This window comes from Cimex lectularius, unplaced genomic scaffold (assembly GCF_000648675.2).
Source record: "Cimex lectularius strain Harlan isolate CLEC.00 unplaced genomic scaffold, Clec_2.1 scaffold51, whole genome shotgun sequence".
Classification (NCBI taxonomy): domain Eukaryota; kingdom Metazoa; phylum Arthropoda; class Insecta; order Hemiptera; family Cimicidae; genus Cimex; species Cimex lectularius.
Genome location: NW_019392674.1, coordinates 591,693 through 611,333, shown reverse-complemented (window position 1 = coordinate 611,333; position 19,641 = coordinate 591,693). Strand labels below are relative to the sequence as shown.

At 36.3% G+C, this 19,641-nt stretch overlaps 1 protein-coding gene across 2 annotated transcripts in view; it reads left to right on the top strand.

Moving 5' to 3' along the window:
• The window catches only part of LOC106662160 (tyrosine decarboxylase), a 165,421-nt gene that overhangs the window by 88,124 nt on the left and 57,656 nt on the right, over positions 1–19,641 (top strand). The window lies entirely within an intron of this gene.

Here is a 19,641-nt window from a genome sequence, read left to right as displayed (position 1 = left end):
GTGTCAACGCCTAAACCGTTGCGGCCACCGACGCCCCGCTAAATGGTGTTTTGAATTCATTTGGGTTTTCTTTACGATAATTGAAGTCTATTCTTCACCTCATGATTCGATACAATTCCATCTCGGCCAAAAGTGTTTACAAACAGTTCTAATTCAAAAATAGATGATTCGCGACGAAATACCGCCGCGGTTGATATGATGTGTATTAATAGCTTGTTTACCGGACACATCTAATGGAGCCGGCTACTCGATCAAGTTGTTTATGAGGGCTCGTGCCACTGCGGCCCTAAGTGCCCAGGCTGTAAAACTATAAAACAAATTGGCTCTGGAAAGCGAGGGCCATCTGCTCTTCACCGAGGCTTCTGTGATTTATGGCCGGGAGTCGGGGCGGTTTGCGGGGATGGGCTTTTTTTAAAGGAAATGTAAAAGGAGATGGCGTTTACGACCTACATGAGTTCTATATTTGCTTATGCTTCGAAGAAGGGGGAATCGCTCTTTTACAATACTGTTTTTAACTTTATCGACACCTATACGAATTAAAAAAAAAAAAAAAACATTGGTCAAATTTTGACAACTGTCGTTTTCTAAGGTGACACGGAAAATAGAGACGTCGGATCGATTCGTCGTTGTCGGACGGGGGAAAATAATGGTGGAAATACAGCCGCCGTTCGTCACCCCTCGTCTACTTGCACAAAGGTCCATAAGGCCCTGGAACTCATGGAGCCAGGTGTCCCGTGTACAATGGGCACCGAAACCGCGTTCTGCATTAGCAAGTAATTGTCAACGTCCTAGATCAAGCTAGTTCGGCCCTGGGGATAAAACCGACTGAGATGCTGATTTGTTACTTGTAAAAACACGGTCTAGTAAAAAAATCCATGAAACCTCCCCTTGAATATTATTACATCTGTCCCAAATAATGGTCGTATTGTTCAATAAGTCGTTTTCACTAGACCGTTGTTACATTATTGTTATTTATATTAGCGGCCTGGATTTACGAAGGATAAATGTTATAATCACAAACGAATTTGTGGAAATCCGATGGTGGAGGGCACCGAATGTCTCACAAATCACCAGCGCTTTATTATAAACTAACAGGCAAAAAAATTCCACCTTGTAACATAACTTGATTTATATATATAAATTAAAGTTTCAGGTGTTTAACGTTTAAAAAAGTGAAGAAAAAGATAAATTGCTAAGGAAAATGAAAAAAAAAGACGAACAGAAAAAATTTGTTTTAAATTTTTAATTAACATTTCAATTTCCTCGCGTATTTCTTCCCCTTGGCTTAATTACAACTCAAAGACGCATCGGCATACATTCTACCAATCTGGAAATGTCTCTTTGCTGGAAGTTAGCCTATCCTTCACGAAGAGTGCTTTCAAAGAACGTGGAGTGTATCAGGAAGGGATGGACTTGTTCTTATTCCTCTTTTGAGGTTATCCCATGAATGTTCGATGGGGTTCAAGTCTGGTGAACGGGCTGGCCAGGCTAAGACCCTGATGTTATGCTGCTGATGGTACGTTTGTACGATTCGAGCAATATGTGGACGGGCATTATCGTGCATTAGAATAGGATAGTCGCTGATTTCATGAAGATAGGCAACGCATGATGTTCGGAATTGTGTTTGTGTTCAAAATGGTGGGTAGCGAGTGCTGTAGTATTTTGCTTGGGTTTTTTCCAATCCTAGATATGTTGCTTTACTCTCTTGTCCAGATATTGGGATGTAAGTCGCCGGACAGTTTAAAGAATTGATTTTGTAGATTACGTCAGATTTATTTGTTATTGGTGTGGGAACTTTAATGTTGGAAAAAAGTATTTGAATTGTTTTATAGTTTTTGAAATCTAATTTAAAGTTATAGGACGATAGAAATATGTTTAATTTATGTGATAGGCCGTGAATGAATGGAAATGTATGTTGGTTCGTTTATATTTGATAGATTTGATGTAGTATTATTAGTAGGAATGGATGGTGTTAGTGTTGAGTTGTAGTTGTTGATTATTCTGTTGATTATGTGTTTGTGGTAGTGATTGTAATGGAGGATCTGTCTGTATATCTTTATGTTCTTGTGGTGAAATGATTCATGGCTTAAGGTAATAATTCCATGGAGTAACCCTTTGGCCGTGTTTATTATTGTATGAAGAGGATGGTAAGATGTAAAGTTTGAGTGAGTAGAATTACTTTGATTGAATATAAAAAGTATTTTTTGCATTGTATAAATTCACTTTTTCCACATCCTACATGTATTTGTTAAATTTAAACAATGTTTGTTAATCCCAGGCCCTGAAGATGATCTCAATAAAGATCGAAACGTTGGCACGATAAAGAAAATGTTTTTCTGAAACCTACATCACACCAGACCGCATCTCACGATTTCCGAATAATCATAAAATTCTAACTTAAAAATTCATTAATTTATTCCCAAAATATTATGTAGGATGTAAAACAAATAAATAAAAATAACTCAACAGTGGTGTTTCTGGAGATAACCGCTACAGCAGCAGCTATCTGTATCACCCACCCTACATTTATTCCCTAAATATCTGAAACAAGTGAACCAAAGGAATTTAATACTACATACAATTTCATGAACTTTAAAACCTTCAATTTTTAACATAATCCATTACGAGCAAGGTTCATTAAAAATTCAACAGTATTCGTTTTTACATTAAATTCGAGTTATAACACGTTCGTTTATCAAAAATATTAGCGAAAACGTTTTCTGAAATTTGCTGGTCGCTACGTTTGGAAGTAGTAGTTTAGAATCACCATACTAAAAATTTTAGTGTTCAGTGTTAGTAAAAATTCATACGAAACACTTCCACAAAATCATATTGAAAAACCGTTTAAACATTGGTGCCTTTTTATTGAATATTTTATTTTTCAAATACTGTTTTTCATAATTACAATTTGTTGTTTAAATTAACATCACATTGGAAATCTGCATTCTATTAGTTCTTTGTTATTTACTGATTAACAAATTACCAACTTTTTCTAAATAACTGATATTTGTACTTTTTTCGACAATATATAACTATAATATAACAACTGTTAATTCCATTACAGTTCGTGGTCCGATTGACCAATTAACATTTTTCAATTGAGTAATATTTATGAGAGATATTGGTAGAGATAAAAAAGTCAGTGTCACGAGCGGGATTCGAACCCACAATCTTCGGCTGAATACGCCGCTGTTCTACCGCTTGAGCTATCGTGACTTCGACCGCTAGGACACCAACATGCCATCTCAACCTCACCTCTTGAATTTTCCCTCCTTTTTGGCATTTTTCAAATGTCGTCTAATCTGTTTGATCATTCGAATCCCGCTCGTGACACTGACTTTTTTATCTCGACCAATACCTTTTATAAATATTAATTAATTGATAACTGCTGATTCTGAAGTAACTTTTACTGTTATAAATTAGAACTTTGTACCTATTTGAAAGTGTGCTCGTAGGATTAGATGACACCAGATAAATTAATATCATGAAAAGTTATGAGAAATGTTCTTGTTATATAATTCTAGCAAATGCGAGGGATCGAAGGCGACAATGTTCGTTAAGATAATAGTTGCAAGTTTCAATTTCGATTATCTCGCCGGCTGGTTTCTCCTATATTCTGCGAAACAATTTGCCGCGCCTATCAACGCAAATACTTCGTAATCCTCCTTTATTAATTTAACGCCCTATCTCCGAGCGGAGATCACAGTTCATCACAACACGAGCGGCCTAATCAATTAGGATTTATAGTTCGATTAAAACGTTTCCGAGAAGACCGCTATCGCGTCTTAAACGGCCGGCTGACATATTGTGGCGACTTTGTTGCAGAGGGTAACCACGGGGTTATCGACGCATAAATAACACGATTTCTATAATCCTTTCTTATGTAGATAACTGTTTTTTCCACCAACATTCCTATTTGCCCTGAAGAACGAAATTTGGAAATGAAATCACCAGAGGTGTAAATACACGGGTGGACAAGATAAGCGCCCCACCCTTAAATTTTAATTTATTTAGGTTTATTAATATTTCGCATACCAAAAATAGGTTTGGTGGGAAAAATATATCATTTAAAAAGAAAATGTTTATTTCATTAAAAAAAAAAAAAAAACAATTATTGAGTAAAGAACAAAAAAACAAAAAATTCAAAACAAATAAAAACGAAAAAAAAATTATTTTGTCCCCTTTAATACCGAGTATTAGGGCGACGGTGGCGGCAAAGGTTCAGGCGTTGACACAGCGCTATTCACTGTAAGGTAAAGGTCCCTGGTTCGAATCCAGCGGCCCTGCATTCGAACACGACATACTTACAAATGGGCTTTTTTCAAAAACACCGGCACCCTGAGGGTTGATATGACATCTGCTGTTGCGAACCCTCGTTAAAAAAAAAGTTCCTTCTAAGTTCACTAATTTTTGTGGTCCGCTTGACCAATTAATTAAGGTTTTTAGTTGAGATAAAAAAGTCAGTGTCACGAGTGGGATTCGAACCCACGATCTTTGGCTAGATACGCCGCTGCTCTCCCACGTGAGCTATCAGACACTAACTTCCCATCTAAACCCAACCTTTTGAATTTTCTCTCCTTTTTGCCATTTTTCAAATGTCGGGTAATCTGTTTGATTCTCGACAACAAATGAAATTGCCACGGAGAGCTTTAGTGAAGCATACTTCATTTTTACTGATTAATTCACTAGTTTTCGTGGTCCGCTTAACCAATTAATATCTTTCCATTAATTAAGGTTTTTAGTTGAGATAAAAAAAGGCAAAAAGGAAGGAAAATTCAAAAGGTGAGGTTGAGATGGGAAGTTAGTGTCCGAGTGGATCGAGGTCACGATAGCTCAAGTGGTAGAGCAGCGGCGTATCTAGCAGAAGATTGTGGGTTCGAATCCCGCTCGTGACACTGACTTTTTCCTCTCAACTAAACACCTTAATTAATTGAAAGTTCCTTCTTAGGTAGAACCCGGTTTCTCGAAAACATCTAACGGCGTCTCGCAGTGTGGCAATAGCCGCATACCTGATGGAACATCCATCATCAATAAATGCAACACCACGCGCAACATCCTAGGCACTAAATGGATCTTTTAAGTTCAAAAATTGAAAAAAAAAGATGAAAAATAACAGCTTATTCCGTCAAAATCCAATGAGGCTGAATAAACATTTTAAATTCCGTAAAAAGTAAAAATTTAAAAATCCTTTTTTCCTGTTTTGGATTAAGGATCAAGGGTGTTTTCGTCTAATTGATATTGCCAATTTATAACACAGCATAAACAAATATTTACTGATAAAACCAATGAGTCAAATTAAGGGCAGAATTTTCTTTTATCGACAAAATTTAAAAAAAAATCAATTTGAACGAATTTTTTGCCTGTCAGTATATTTTGAGAATTTCGGAATAACAGAATTCTTTTCTAAGGGAGCTTTTATAAAGTTTCTCCCAAAATTGGGCAGTAGACTTATTGGACTATATTTTTTAATAATTTTCGTTTATGAAAAATTCGGATTTACGGGTTTTTTCAAGATATAAGAAAGTAAGTTGTATTAAAATCACAATTAAATAAGTGTGTAATATGATAGCTACTTTGGGAAACTGTTGGAAGTTATTGCATGCAGTATTATAACGGTTCGCCGATTAAGTTTGTCCCAAATGTGTTCGATTGGGTTCAAATCTGGACTTAGAGCTGGCCACACCAAACACTCAAGTCCAACTTTAGTCAGGTGCTCATCCACAATACCTGCTCTATGCGGCTTCCTGCATCCTGCATTAGCATGAATCTCTCACCGATATGGAGGCAAAGGGAACTTCATGTTCTTCCATTATGTCTTCAAGTACCTTTCTGAAGAGATCTTTCTCGCATAACATCCAATTCGAGGGATGCCACCCGAGAACATCAATGACCCACCATGGAATGCCTCCTGAGGAACCATATAGCATGGAACTATTCCTTTCTCCTTTCTTCTTTCTTCTTCTGAACGTCTCTATATGAAATGACGCCCATCTGAAGATTTGAAGCCAACTCTCACTTCATCGAATGAGAATTCGTCCCCATTCTTTCAATGTCCAATTCACATGTTCACGTGCGGTTTGAAGCCTGCCCTCTTCTGAGCACCTGAGATTATTTTCTTTGAGCTTTCTTTTACAGTTCCGGAAGAAATCGAAACATTTCGAACTTTGTCCGATTTCTTATCTCATTTCCAGTAATGCTGAGGGTTCGTAAAGCCTGATGACGGATGAATCTATCGTCCCTGTCGTCTCTGGACCTAGGTCGACCTTGTCCTGGCCTTCTAGTGTGAAGCCCTGTTTCTCGGAAGAGCCGAAGAACCCTCCCTATTGTAGAGTGCATCCTGGCAACTTCTGGCTGTATCCTACATCTAATATTATTATGACCCTGATAGTGTCATACTCAAAAGCCTGACTGGATCCATTGAAAAAGGTTTAACAATAAGAATAATTAATTAAGGATTCTAGTTGAGATAAAAAACTAGGAGGGAAAATTCAAAAGATGAGGTTGAGATGGGAAGTTTGTGTTCGAGTGGATCAAGGTCACGATAGTTCAAGTGGTAGAGCAGCCGTGGTAGTCGTGGGTTGGCTTTTTGGCAGGTAGCCGAAAATCGTGGGTTCGAATCCCGCTAGTGACACTGACTTTTTTATCTCAACTAAAAACCTTAATTAATTGAAAGATATTAATTGGTCAAGCGGACCACGAAAACTAGTGAATTTAATAAGAATAATATCAAATGAAATGAACGAAACAAAAATATTAACTAAATAATGTTGCAAAATAGAAGGGCACTATGTTGTTTTTTAGGCAAATGGGATTAATAGGTATAAAAGTAAATAAAGGAAGTAAACAAAGCACTTTTTACTGTTTATTTTGACGAAGATAGCTCCTAATTCTCTGTAATATAGGAAGATAATGGAAAACTAAATAAATTGAGCAGTTCGTTACATTTGTCCAGTGTACATAAGGAACTCGCTGGTCTTTTAAGAAAGAAGGCAGAAGTGATGGGAACACAAGAACCCACTCCGACCAACATCAACGTCGAATTACAAACCACTCAAAGGCATTAATCTGATAAAATTTCTATGTAGGCTAACTACTTAATATATATAAAATAGTCAGATGAAACATTAGAAAGTTAAATGACTTATAAAAAATCTCACTATTAAATAACTTCTTTTAAGATCAAAGAATTTCCCAGCAATTATTTTATATAATATTCTATATTACGACAAAATAAATGGAAAAGTTTAGGCAGTGGTTATTTATATGTGCATAAATAGATATGTTGTTATTTTAGTTTATTTATATAGCTTTTTCTCTCTCTTTTGTTTATTCCTTAAGAAGAAATATGTTCCTTGTTTATTAAAAATGTATAGTCCGACTCCGGCAGACTGTTGATAACCATTGCCGAAATGTGCTTTTTGATTATGTACAATTTTTTTTACTCTCTTTTGTTTATCTAATAAAGTACTTTTTCATTCATTCATTCATTCATTCATTCAGTGATAGTAAAAGATGCTTATATAGAACACTTAATCAAAATATGTTCTTTATGGATCCCTTTTTCTTAATTTACCATCATCTTGGGCAGTCATTAACTAACTACTTTTTATATTTATGAGACGTTTTTATGCTATAAAACATGCCAAATGTTTTTATTAAATAAAAAACTTTATTGGTACCATGTTATGTCAATTTTATTGGGAGTGGCAGAAGATAGCTGTATAGGTTGAGGAATAAGAAGCAAACTACCTTATATTATTGTACGTCATAAATTAGGAGCTAGTTAGGCTATGGAGGCTAATAAAACGTCTGAAACGAGATAGTGAGCTATAACCCAAACGTCAAAAACTATCGTCCTATTTGAAGGAAGTAATGCAAAAGGCCATCTCAATCAATCTGACCTACCTACTCGAAGAAAAAACTAGACGTATTAGCTATATACAGAGTCTATTGACATGATATTGCCGGTTCTATGGGAACAGGAAAATATTATTGAGAGAAGCAGAAGACAGGCTGTGTAAGTTGCATAAAAAGAAAAAAACTGCAGTGTAGATTATATGCCACTGAAGGCCAGACAAGGAAAATGTTTGTACTGGAAAGCTGAAATCAGTAAATATAATTGTATAGTACAAGGTACAATAAAGTCATTTAATGGATGCAGTGGAAAAAGCTTTTTAGTCATCTCACACCAACCTACCTACCTACTGATATGATATGATATATTGGCTAAATATCTTCAAAGCAGTGGTAAAGTCTATGATCAGGTGTTGCAGTGTGTCGGTTATATGCCACTGAAGGCCAGACAAGGAAAATGTTTGTACTGGAAAGTTGAATCTAGTAAATATAATTGTAGTCTCTATCAAGTACAATAGACCCATTTAATGGATGTAGTGCAAAAGGCGTTTTATCCACCTCACACCAACCTACCTACCTACTGGTATTATATGACATATTGACTAAGTATCTACCCATATAGGTAAGTATCTACAAATCAATGGTAAAGCCTATGATCAGGTACCGCAGTGTGTAGGTTATATGCCACTGAAGGCCAGGCAAGGAAAATGTTTGTACTGGAAAGTTGAATCTAGTAAATATAATTGTAGTCTCTATCAAGTACAATAGACCCATTTAATGGATGTAGTGCAAAAGGCGTTTTATCCACCTCACACCAATCTACCTACCTACTGGTATTATATGACATTTTAACTAAGTATCTACAAAGCAGTGGTAAAGACTATGATGAGGTATGCCGCAGATTATGCATAAAATGTTCTTACTTTTCTCTACCCCACTCTGTACTGGAATATCCCATCTTTACACCAATGGGTCAGGTACTGCAGATAAGCGCGGAGTTTTCTTGTAAGTTTGGAAGCGTGGTGAAATTGTGGGAATCGAACCCACGACGAGAGTGTGTCTCGCTGACCCTCCCTCTGCTACTGGAATGCCACCAGCGAGTATCTGGGTCCCCTGAGTTTTATAATTTGTGTAAAGGGTAATGGAGGGATAAAGAAAATTCAATCAATAATTTAGTTGAGAATGAACGAAAATCAAACTATATACTGGTCTTCTGCAAAAACATCAAAATTGTCAACTAATAAACAAAACATTGGACGAAAACAAACATCTTTGGAATCTTGAAGCATAACAATATTTTTTTAAAAAATCTCATGAATACACAAATCGACAACTCACACGCATCATTTACTCCATCAAAACACTATAGAAATTAAAAAGGAAAAGAATTGAGTTGAATGTTATTCATAGAGGTGCGGTCTGGCCATTTTCAAGGGGGGAAAGCTTATTTCCATGCATAAAGCCTGTTCCCCGGCTAAAGCACCATTGGCCAACGTCCAGCATGAATATTTAGCCGAGTCCAACTGGGACTGATGGCCCTTGATGGGAAGCGATTAGCGGCTACGGTCCCCGGAGGAGCGCGGATCATCCCCCGTCAAAGGGGTTGATGAAACGGCCCCGGGGGTGTCGTCGCCCTCGGACCCCGTACGCACGCCGATAACTTCATTAAACAGGGGGCGCGACAGTTGTCCGATATGTTTACGACGCCACATGATCATGTTTTATGATCCTTTTGTGTGATGGTCGTCAATGAAAATTCGCCTAGGAAAGAAATCATATGTAAACGATTGAACAACACTTAAAATTAGCCTCCCTAACTCATGCTCACCCCTTTAACAGCTCCATAAAAAAAATCATACAATATAAAATATGGGGTGTTTTATCGATCTCTATTTCATTGTTTGAGTCAATGTTTAGCTGCTTTTCACATTCCAAAGTAAAAAAATTAAACATTACTTTGGATTTTCAAAGAAAAAGTCTTTATAATAAACAGATATTAATTCACTACTTTCGTGGTCCGCTTGACCAATTAATACTTTACNTGTGAATGTTTTTGGTGCAGTATGATTCTCTAAACCTACGGGCTTATTCCTTCCTTATTTGAATTTATGGTATTAGTTGACTATATTTAAAAGTGTAATAATGGTTATTTTTGTTAATCTTCGAGGTGATGTATTTGGGTGGTTTCTGTCAGACGCATTTCCGCTTTCGAGACATTCGAACAGTGATTCTGCCAATATTCCAAATTCTTAACCCGTGATTCCCGAAGGTCGTGGGTTCGAATCCCTCTCGTGCCATTAACTTTTTTTCATCTCAACTAAAAACCTTAATTAATTGTCAAATAAACAGATAATTTAATTGAAACCTTTGTCTTGTATAACTTGTAAACACTAGTAAGGCTAAAAAGAAGGTAAAAAATTGTATTTATGATTTATTTGTTTAGTGTATAGCTGAAAAGCGTAGAGAAAGAGAGAATAAAATACTGAGTTCGAGAGAAATGAAGAGAGAAAAGTGACTATATAGAAAGAACAATAATTGTCTACATAATAATTCTCTCACTCTCTTTCACGCTCTCTCTCTCTCTCTCTCTCTCNCTCACTCTCTCTCTCACTCTCTCTCTCTTTTCTTTCCCACTTCCCTCTCCTCCCTCTTTTCTTTACATCTTCTTTTCATCAATGAATCTCTTTTCTTTTTCAAATCTGTCCATTTAGCTCTCCCACCATACTATCGTTATAACCTCTTGTATTATATATGTTATCTAGTATCTATTATCTTTATCTCTCATTCCATTTGTTTTTTTATATACTATTTATCTACTCTCTCTCTCTCTCTCTCTCTTCTCTCTCTCTCACTCTCTTTCTCTCTCTCAATAAAGATGGAAAAGTTGGCACGATAAAGAAAATGTTTTTATGAAACCTACATCACACCAGACCGCATCTCACGATTTCTAAATAAACTTCTCGTGTTTCTTTCTCATCGCTTTATTCTAATTATTTCTCTATGTATTTCTGTCATCTCTCTCTTTCTTCTCTTATTTTGCTCTCAATTGCTATATAAATCTTTATGTCCTCTCCTTATCTCTATTTTCTTTTGCTGCACTGTTGTATATAACTCGCCTGATCTCTTTGAAAATGAGTAACACACAAATACATACGTCTTGTAATTATTTTTTAAGTCGGTTTTAAAAATAATTGATTATAACGAATTTTGGTAATAATAAACAGTGTTCATTCTAAATGTGCAAGTAATGCGAGAATCGTAAAATAATAGTTATATGAGCTAGAACTTCGTTATAATAATTTCTTTATTTACGCTCGTGTACACCACAAGAAAATTTATTACTGATTTATTTCAAACCAGTTCAATTTGACTTGCATTATATCCAATTTGCCGCGATTTCCTTCTCTTTTAATTCGTCCTATACACTGAAAGGGGGCCGAAAATCCTATTGTCCTGTGCTAACGAGCCGTCGACCAGGCAATAAAGAGCCGTCCGTGTCGTGTATTAATCGTAAAGAGCAACGACACCGATGATGATGCATCATCTGCGAACATCTGACCCCCCTTTGGGTCAATAAATAACGACAACCCCTAACATCATTTCGGACAATTATTCCTGCCTTTTTACCAACCAATAACGGATTTCTTTTATCAAGTCTAACCTTGCAGTGGTATTAATCTGTGGTGTATTTCCTTCGAAAAATAAATTTTCCGGGCAAAATTTAAATAAGCTGTCGAGATTTTTTCGTTTATAGCAGTCAGTTTATTTAATTTTTCACCATCTGAAGACAGCAGGAATTAATATGTGACTTGTCTGCTGATTTATTAATTCACGTCGTGCATCGCCTACTTACACTGCTTACCTATGACTCAACGTACTTCTCCCATCTTGTACAACTGCATTACACTGAATACCAAGTGATTTTGGTTTAAATGATTCAATGATGAGTCGAAGTGAATGCCTCTTGAAGAATTTTTGCACCAGGCTTATAAAAGAGATCGAAATCTTTGCCAACTAACCGCAGAATATTCAGCATATCAAGAATGTGAATGCATACCATAAATTTTAATTTCTGTTTTAAAGCATTCACAAAATTTTCACGATTAAGTATTTTTCGAAATGATTCTAAAAAAGATTGATATCCAGTATTTTTAGCATTTTTCTAACTGGAAAATGTGTTGGTTTTATATGACTATTTTATATGGTTTGATTGTTTTAATGTTTTTATTTGATGCACCAGAAACTTTGTGAATGTTTTTGGTGCAGTATGATTCTCTTAACCTACGGGCTTATTCCTTCTTTATTGGAATTTATGGTATTATGTGTGGTGATTAGTGACCGTTAATCTATGATTATTCAGAAATCGTCAGATGCGGTCTGGTGTGATGTAGATTTGAGAAAAACATTTTCTTTACGTGCCATCGTTTCGATCTTTATTGAGATCATCTTCAGGGCCTGGGATTTATAGAAAATTATAGAAATCACTTTTTTCCACATCCTACGTGTATTTGTTAAATTTAAGCAATGTTTGTAAATCCCGGGCCCTGAAGATGATCTCAATAAAGATCGAAACGTTGGCACGATAAAGATAATGTTTTTCTGAAAACTACAACACACCAGACCGCATCTCACGATTGCTGAATAATCATTTACGGTATTAGTTGATAATATTTAAAAGTGTAATAAGTTGTTATTTTTGTTAACCTGCGAAGTGATGTAGTTGGGTGGTTTCTCTCAGACGCATTTCCGCTTTTCGCCTTGTCATTTTTCTCTTTGTAGAGAGAAATTAATTAAACTAATAATTCTTGAACTCTAAAAAGACATTTTAACAGTGATTCTGCCAATATTCCAAATTCTAAAAAAAATTGTGACTTCGAATTCAAAATCGCCCATGATAAATATCCTTAGTGTGTTGAGCGCGTAAGGTAATTTAATAATAATTAATAAAGATTATTAAATTAATAAAGTTTTTTCCTTTTTTAAAAGGATATTGATATCCAGTATTTTTCACATTTTTCTTACTGGAAAATGTGTTGGTTTTATATGATTATTTTATTTGGTTTGAGTGTTTTAATTTTTTTATTTGATTCACCAGAAGCTTTGTGAATGTTTTTGGTGCAGTATGATTCTCTAAACCTACGGGCTTATTCCTTCCTTATTTGAATTTATGGTATTAGTTGACTATATTTAAAAGTGTAATAAGTGGTTATTTTTGTTAATCTGCGAGGTGATGTATTTGGGTGGTTTCTCTCAGACGCATTTCCGCTTTCGAGACATTCGAACAGTGATTCTGCCAATATTCCAAATTCTTAACCCGTGATTCAAATTCTGCCTTTTTATCCGAGTGGATCGAGGTCACGATAGCTCAAGTGGTTGAGCAGCGGCGTATCAAACCGAAGATCGTGTGTTTGAATCCCGCTCGTGCCATTGACTTTTTTTATTTCAACTAAAAAACTTAATTAATTGTAATATATTAATTGGTCAAGCGGACCACGAAATTAGTGAATTTAATGATTTGAAATGAAATATACTTCATTAAAGCTTTCCGTGGCCATTTCATTTGTCGTCGAGAATCCAATCCGATTACACGGCATTTGAAAAATGGCAAAAAGGAAGGAAAATTAAAAAGGTGCGGTTGAGATGGGAAGTTGGTGTCCGAGTGGATCGAGGTCACGATAGCTCAAGTGGTAGATCAGCGGCGTATCTAGCCGAAGATCGTGGGTTCGATTCCCGCTCGTGCCATTGACTTTTTTATTTCAACTAAAAACCTTAATTAATTGTTGTTATTTTTGTTAACCTGCGAGGTGATGTAGTTGGGTGGTTTCTCTCAGACGCATTTCCGCTTTTCGCCTTGTCAATTTTCTCCTTGTAGAGAGAAATTAATTAAATTAATAATTCTTAAACCCTAAAAAGACATTCGAACAGTGATTCTGCCAATATTCCAAATTCTTGAAAAATTGTGTCTTCGAATTTAAAATCTCAAATGATAAATATCCATAGTGTGTTGAGCGCGTAAGGTAATTATAAATCGGAGTGAAAAGGAAAGGTGGAAAGTTTTGTGTTTTGTTCGAAGAGAACTCATCCTCATTGGAATGTAATGGACTCAGTAGTTGACTTCATAGCTTTTGGGCCTCTAAAAGGGCTTCCATTGTCCTCCCCAAAAGGCTCGCACTCTATTCTAGAAAGCTGTTTGTCCGAAAAACCCCTAAACTCTTGTCTCCCCAGCTGCCCCTATTGTCCACCCTATTAGGCCCCCGCTCACCCCAACGATTCAATCTCCTTGTTAAAGCCGTACAGGCCACTTTTCCACAAAATTTCATCCGCTGTTTATGATTCAGAACGGCTACCGAAGGGTAGTTTTTCCCTACTCCCAGGATTTCTTTTACCTTCCTTTGCAGATCGACGGCAAGAAAAGACTTGCCATTTGAGATCGCCGCCTTTTTACTGTTGTTTCCTTTTGTTATAATAAACGTACAATATTGTTGGCTTGGTTAATCGTTGATTTATAGCCTGGCCCACTTAAATTCTTCTAGTGATTTCTTTATGTGGAGAGAGAATTTTCTAGAGATCCTCCGATTCCAGGACGCATTAGCAGAATAGGGATTCTCCTTTCAATAAGGCACCTATTCGACTCCCATCAAGTAAATAATTTTCGATACATTAAACCAAAACACTCTCTCAATCTTTCTTTCTATTATTTTATCTTTCTCTAGCTATTTTTCTTTAGAATGATGTTTGTACATCGATCTGCAGATAATCAATGTATAGTTCAAATCTTCTTTAAGGTCTTTACTAGGTGAAAGAAAGACAAAAGTGTTGGGATCACCAAGCTTTCGGCAAAATTATGTTGCCATCATCAGGGCCTATTTATTAAGAAAAAATATACATAATTAATATAAATTCAACAATCACAATTAAAACAATAATGCATACTTTCCCAAGAAAGAAGAGCAAAAAATTCTCATCGGAAAAAAACAAAAAAAAAGTGTAAAAGTGCTTTGGTTTAGGTTATGAGACACATGGCCAACATTGTTATACAAGGTGAACAAGATATCTATGTAAAGTAGTGAGTAATTATTCGCATATAACATTAACAATTGACAACAATAATAATTTATATATATAATAACATTTTTTTTTAAATAACCTCACTAATAATTTATATAATTACAAGTTCAACTGTTTTTGTTCTTACTAGCTATTTTTGACATTAAAAACATATGTTATCACAGAGTTTAATTAATGACTAGAATTACAGCTTTTTAAAATTATATGTACAAAGGATTAGAAATTAAGATGAGAACACGACATATAATTTTAAAAAGCTATAATTCTAGTCATTAAGGTAATACTCTGTGATAACATATGTTTTTAATGTCAAAAATAGCTAGTAAGAACAAAAACAGTTGGACTTGTAATTATATGAATTATTAGTGAGGTTAAAAAAAAAATGTTATTATATATATAAATTATTATTGTTGTCAATTGTTAATGTTATATGCGAATAATTACTCACTACTTTACATAGATGTCTTGTTCACCATGTATAACTGAATGTTGACCATGTGCTTCATAACCTAAAACAAAGCACTTTTACGTTGTTTTTTTTTCCGATGAGAATTTTTGCTCTTCTCTCTTGGGAAAGTATGCATTATTGTTTTAATTGTGATTGTTGAATTTATATTAATTATGGAAAATTTTTCTTAATAAATCCCTGATGATGGCAACATAATTTTACCGAAAGCTTGGTGATCCCAACACTTTTGTCTTTCTTTCACCTAGTAAAGACCTTAAAGAAGATTTGAACTCTACATTATTTGTCTTTATTTCATTTCAAATTGATTATGTATGAACTAAAAATATTACTAAAAAAAACATATACTGGAAATATGCATTCAACGACCCAAGCATAAGGCAAACTAAAAAACCGCGTACAACAACAACCCAACAGGAGAAAGAGTATATCCTACTAAACAGGAAGGAAATAAAAAGTCTTAACTGGTATATTTACAAGAGATGCTTTAGTAAAATACTATTTTAAAAAATGATACAATAGCTCAGGGCTTCCCTTTTTTGGCCAGCTAGCTTTCATAGAACAAAATGGAGAACAGACCCCTTCGCATTCAAGGCTTTAAAATTAGCTACTTATAATATATGTAGTAAATTTAAGTAAATTAGGTAATGAGGTGATGAGAGATTTAGGCGAAGGAGAGAGATATGCCTAAGAAAACAAACATTAAATTGACATATTTAACTTTATTTACAAAATCCGGAACACAAAAATCAAACTGGACAGAACGGAATCAATAGGTATGTATTTATTACGCAGGGTGGGCGACCAAGACCCGAGGGGTTAAATGACTGGGTAGACACGTACCCCATCCCTAAAAGGTCCGGGACTTGGTCGTTGGTCGGCTCACGAGTCCTGCATAAATCTCTTGGACTTGTACACAAATCCCAAGATTTTGGACCATTTTATCTCGGGGAGTGATTTGGTGATGTCCGCTCCTTCAAAGATTTCAAATCTAGACCTAGCATACCTATCACACTTTGCGAGGTAGTGCCTTGCCGTTTCTTCTTTTATTTCGCAAAAACGGCAAAAGGGATCTGGTAGAATAGCCATTACGGAGAGGTGTCTTCTCAGTGAGCAGTGGCCCGTCAGAACACCTATCAACCTCCTAATTTACTTCCTGGAGTTAGAGAATAACCATTTCGATTCTGCTGGTTTGATCACCTTAGCAAACTCTTTAGATTGCCTGTGTCCGGGGGATAGATTCCACTCCTTCAATAGGTATGTAAAACTCGAGTCAAATTCAAAAGTAATAACTTGAACATTAATGATTAATGAAGTCCTGAACAATTTGGATTTGTTGGGTTTAATTTGTGATAACTGTACACGAATGATGGAATCAGCATCCAGACAGTTTCGGTATTTAGTTTTGGTGGCTGTACAGAAAATCCAGATTTGCGAAGGTAAGTTTTGGCAAATGGAAGAACACGTTTTGCTTTTTCAACGGGCAGTTGACATTTTTTGTTTGTTGACCAGTAGATCTCAAAAATAGATTTCAAGGTGGTGCCCTGAAGTAATGTCTATCAAACATTCGTATTCAGTTGAAGATAGGCTGCTTTGTCAAAATTGTATACGGTTTGACCACTCGTTCATGGTCTTGTAGCATTGTATCTCGAGCTGTTTTCAAGTAGTGCTCAAAGGACATCTCCCAACTCCGAAGGTGTTCACATATTTCATCAATCAACGTGCCGTTCGCAAGCTCGAGTTTGTTTCCTTTTAAAAAATCATTTAAATCAGGAAAACTTACGACTTCTCAACAGATTCAACCCAAAACTAGATTTTTCTTTTGAAGTCGACAACTATCCTGGATCTGGGCAACAGAGTGCTTATAGAGAGGGGAAACGATCCAAAGTGGTCCCCTCAACCAAAGTGCAGAGTTCAAGTTAAGGGCCTCGCAGTAGCCATCTTAAGTTTGAAAGTCTAAGGGAATTAAGAAGGTTCTCTCTCTGTTGATTAAATAAGGTGTTGGGGTGAGACAAGTTTGAATAAGGAAAAGTTAAGCGAGTACTGAGCTCGGAGTAAGCAATCGTCCCGATGACGTTCCTTGAATCTAGATAGCAGATCTAAAAAACAAGATGGCCAATCAGCAAGGTTTTCTAGGTGGGACAGATTACTTCAAATCTTTGAAAGAGCGTAAGCCATTGGGTATACCAGGCGATCTTATTCCTGATGACTTCGATCGCAGTTATTTTTGCCAATTTTATGTAAGGGGAATTCAAAATTTTGAAAATAAATGAAAAGTGAAAGTTTTAAGGTATATACGTAAATCAGGTCAGTGGACGTTTCTAAATAAATCATGTAGTTTGGTCATTTGATATTTTGTTCCATGAGCAGAGAAGATTTCAGAAGGCAATTCCTGCAAAAGTGCTTTCCCACGAGACAGCCACCTGTATGGAGAAGCAGGGAATGTTGAAGACTTCCACGGTGTCACATAGTATTGTAAAATGTCTCGATTTCAATGGCCGCGGCTTGATATAGTTAATAATTTGAACAGACTCGTCCAAAATTTTCTTAAAAGAGGCAGGCATATGTTTTATAGCTAAAGAATGTCCGTGAAATCGCAATGACTGCTGTCGCATAATAAAAAGACTTTCGTTTTCAGTACTCATTATTATTAGTTTTTTAATTTTATTTCTTCATTCTATGTTTATTTTTATAGTTGTTGATTTTTCTTGAAGTTTGGAGCGGACCACAGTTTGGGAAGCCCTGTATTAACAGATGCTAACGGGTGGTATTCCAACAGGCTCTATTTTTGGAGCTAAGAAATTGCGTCCTTCAATTTGGTGGGTCCGATTATCCACATGGCACATGCCGGACACATGATGATGAAACTAGGAAGCGGGGTTTCTCTCACCAGGCACTGCCTTCTGACTTATTGTACCTTCCTAGATCCTTAGATCAGTGCAATAGACTCAATCCTTCTCAGACTGTATTAGGTCATTGACTGTTGATACTACAGTTTCATTCCCTAGGTTTTTCCTATGCTTATGTTGTTGTTGAGGTTATGTCTCCATTGTGCTGTTGCTTTGCATTCGAAGAGCAGAGAGTTTGCCAGTTTGGTTTTGTATTCTGTTATTCCAAGTATAGTTTCAGGGCCTATGTATGGTCTTGCAGATATTCCTCCAGTTTTTCTGCTTTTTGTTACCCAAAATTCCTTTTGTACCCTGGCACCCAAGATATCATTAGGTTGTTGTGTTTCCCCAGGTTTTGGAGATTTTGGATGTGTGGTGGCCACCTGCACTTACCACAAAACCAGCTAGATGCCACTACCAGTTCTGGAATGGTCTTTCTTTCCACTCTGCATTGAATCAGAGCAGAGCCAGTGCGTATATAAGCAGGGGCACTGCCCCACTGCTTCGGATTCTTTTATCCAACAAGATCTCACTTCACACCTTGAGACTCAACTCCCCTATGAGTTATCGCTAATCACTAATGAAGCACCTACAATGATGGCAAGGGTACAAGCAGCATTTGTCTCAAACTTGCCATCTCAACATAGCCGACTTGGCTACTGGCCAACCGCTGCACTCAGCTACCTGCTGCAACAGTCCCTTCTATCACTGTAGTCAACCGTGAACCAACTTACGGCCCTGGACCTCAGCTCGGTCATGGACCACAACCAAAGGCACACACACACACACCCCAGCCCCATTAATCATTTCAATGCTACACTTCAAAACACCAGCCCTTATCAGGGCTACCAAAAAAACTCCCAGTCACTAAAGATGCAGTGAATGAATAATTTTGATGATTTTTTTTACACGCTAATGCTTTAATAGCTGCTTGGCTATCATTTCTTTTGAGGTTTTTTTTGCCAGTACTCTTTTAAGATATTTCTGGGCACAATCATTGATGGCATTACTGGACACATTCATGGGGTAAGGCCCAAAAGTATCTGTATGTCAATGAGGTGATGACCTTGTTCTATGAGTCAGTGCACTTGATGGATGAGAGCTTCTCTGCCAATTTGGCTCATATGTTCCTATCACAGTCTTCCCCAATATTTTTGGTAGGTTAGGGCATAACCTAACCTAACCCTTCACAGCAACTTTGTCAGACATGATTAAGCTGCATCATGAACGATATGATGATAACCATTTTTTTCTCTAGGATAAGCCTGTACAATGATAATTGAAAAGATTCTTTAAGGTGTATAACACGCTCTTGACAAATTTTTATTCATGCTAACCTCATGCTTGAGCTGCGCTAATACATGA